This window comes from Grammomys surdaster, unplaced genomic scaffold (genome assembly GCF_004785775.1).
Source record: "Grammomys surdaster isolate TR1022 unplaced genomic scaffold, NIH_TR_1.0 1166, whole genome shotgun sequence".
In the NCBI taxonomy this organism is placed as follows: Eukaryota; Metazoa; Chordata; class Mammalia; order Rodentia; family Muridae; genus Grammomys; species Grammomys surdaster.
In genome coordinates, this window is record NW_021605585.1 from 1,550,661 (window position 1) to 1,554,015 (window position 3,355).

A 3,355-nucleotide genomic window follows, 5' to 3' on the forward strand; every position below is an offset into this window, starting at 1 on the left:
AGAGAGAGAGAGAGAGAGAGAGAGAGAGAGAGAGAGAGAGAGAGAGAACAAATGTGCCAGTAAGCAATATCCCTCCATGGTTTCTGTTTCGTTTCCTGCTTGAGTTCCTACCCTTTCGACCACAGACCTTGGAAGGGTACACTAGATAAACCCTTTCCTCTCTGAGTTGCTTATGTTCAGAACGTTTTACCACAGCAATAGAAAGCTACCTAAGAAAGTTCACAATATTCAAAGGAGAGAGGTGCCATGAAAAGAAGGAGACAGATTTGTTTACTTTTTTTTTTCCTGTGTGGCATCAGAGGGTGGGACTGGAACAAGTGGGTTGAAATTGTAAGTGTGTGTGTGAGGGGGTGCAACTTTTTAGAGATGTGAGTTTAGAATTAATGGGGTATGGAGTGGTAAGGGGGAAAGACCCTTGACAGTAAGGATAAGCAAGCTAGGTTCTCTTAGGAAGAGATGCTTCAGAAGCATTGTTCCTGCCCACAGAAACCGAACAGTTGGATCTCTTGGTCTTTTCCCAGTTGAGATTTTATGTTGTCAGTGTAGTCACCAATTTTACAGTAGGAAGGGAAAACTCTTAGCTATCATTTGGTGTATTAGGTTTGAGTTTGTACTGAGCTGAAAGTGCTGTCTTCCTCTCTTAGAACTGTCGCACATTGCATCAACAGGAGAAGCATTTGGTTTTGTCCCTGAGCCTTAACTTCCAAGCAATTGTTACAGAGGAAAATCATGTGTCAGGTTGAGACTGAGGGTAAAGCCATGAATCCCATGGAAAATAAAATCTTATTTAATGTAAAACAAAATCTAGAAATCTCCATGGCTTCTCACTGGGTTACTGAATTAGGTAAGGTTTGTTTACTTAGTTGCTCTCTGGATAAAAGCATCTTTGGTAAGGGCACCTTTTACCACACTGGCTAGTTAATCTGACAAGTATCTTTAATGGCAGAATGCTACAAAACTCAATATGTGTGTGATGTGAGACTTTAAATGAAAGCTTACCTGCCCTATAAGGCTGCTGCGTCTTAACACTTTCAAGTAAAGCAGAGTTTTCTCTGAATTTCTTTCCAGATTTGGTCAAATAGCTGTCATTCCAAGTGTATGAAGTAAAAACCATTGACAAGAACTCCTACAGGTGCCTAGGCAGGCATGAATTTATAACTTTGCTAATTACATGTATAAAGTTCTATTGTATAGTTCTTTACATTTCTTTGATCTCCAGGAAGAGATTATAGAATCTGTGTTCTAGACTCTAGACCAGTGGTTCTCAACCTTTCAGTACAGTTTCTCAGGATGAGGAGAGCTACAACTATAAAATTATTTCTGTTGCTACTGTTATGAATCATAGTGCAAATATCTGATATGCAGGCTATCTGGTAGACAACCCCTTCTTGACTCACAGGTTGAGAACCACTGCATTAGTCCCTGCTGGTGCTTTGCCAAAAGTGATCCAGCCCCAAACAGTTTTTAAAAAGCAACCATGGAAATTCAATTTGATTTATTTTAGTTTTTGAGACAGGATCACATTAAGTAGCCTGGAGTGTCCACCTACCTCAGTGCCCTGAGTACTAGGTGTCCCAGCATGCTCACCTATAACATTCTGTCTCTTTCATGGAGAATTAGAGAAGGCCAACCCTCTATATCACACAAGTAGGTGTGGGCTATTCTAGTACATATGAGTGGAAGGCCAGAAACAAGCAGGGAAAGGGCCTGAGGCAACAGCAATGAGGCTGTTGTTCTCTACATATGGCTCCAGTGTACTTCCAGGATCTGTGTTGTGGAGCTTGATTGCTAGGGTGATAAGACTGGGGTGATGGACCATTTAGTATCCTGATTCAGGTATTTCCTTATAGTCACAAAACATTGGATAATACAGGAAAAGGGCTTATTTGGAATTATACATTGGTAAAATTGAAATTGGAGCCTTTTCTATTTAGATGGGAAAGCATGAAAGAGCTAACAAGATAAGAAACATAAGGAAAAACCCTGCCTCTGCACCCTCTGGAATCCCTGAGAATGCACTATGGCCCACTCCAGCACTGGACCCCTGATCTGGAACATCTCTTCTAGGAAAATGAAAACGAGACTTTACATTACATATAAGTGCTGACATGGACAGAAAGATGAGAGGAACTGGATAGTTGGGGAAGCACAGCAGCCACAGGGAAGGAAGCAGCAAATGCCAGAGGGTACCATCCGATCCCCAAGACCTCTAACAGAGGCAATGAGGTATGCCTCACACACATTTGAAGACTCTGTAGTTTTCTAATCTTCCACGTGCATATGCAGTTTGAGATTTAAAAAACAAAAGCAAAAACAAAACATTCCTGCAAAGTGAAGGGAGATGGTACTATTTTCTTTACAGAAGAATAAGAGGCATGGAAAGGTTACTTCACATGGCCATGGGCACAGTTCATAAATGGTAACCGTGATGACTAGTTTGGATCCTATGTTGGAAATATAAAGGAGGATGATAGAACTCTCTCTGAGTGTGCACAGAGGCTGTCCTGGGCACACTGGAGGGATAAAGTGGAGATGGTAGAATGTTTCAGTTATTATTATTATAAATGTGTACAGGAAATTAATACGGCAGCAGTTTTTCTTAAACCTAGCTAGTTCCCAAATAACAACGCAGAGAGACTAAAATTTATTTACAGCTTAAAAGCGCAATAACTAGGCATTCTAATTCTATTTGAATCCTCTAATATAATCATGCTTCCTCCCAGCCAAAATTCCCATAAGACTTGCATTTAGGGCCTTCTGTGCTCCAGCTGTCTCGCTCTCTCCCAGAATCCTTTCTCCTCCTGGAAGTCCCACCCTATTCTCTCTATTAGCTTTTCCAGCTTTTATTGACAAGACAGAGAATAAATGGTGTACATTGTGTATACAAACTTGAGACAGGGATTCTTAAAATAAGCATTACAAAAATGCTGTGTCCAGATTGAAACCAGATAGAGAAGTCAGCATCTGAATAATACAAGGATAATTTTTACACAGTGCACAAAAGCATTATGTCTACAGCAGAACTCGTTCTGAAAGTGCACAGAGGCTATCCTGGACACACTGGAGGGATGAAGTGGACATGGGACCAGTGTGTCTAGGAACCTCTCTACACATGTAGCATGATTTCTAGCTTTCCTCCTTCTGGTTCCTACCCAGCCAGCCATCACATGACTAGAACCTTACATACATATAGAACATAGTTACTTCAGAGTATGTAGCTATATTAAAAATCTATATAGTATATTATAAATATTATATGTAAATATACATAGAAATACAAATGAACATTTTGCAGAGCAAAGCAAATTAAATGTCATAATTTTAGATAAAGCAATCAACTTATTTAATATATATG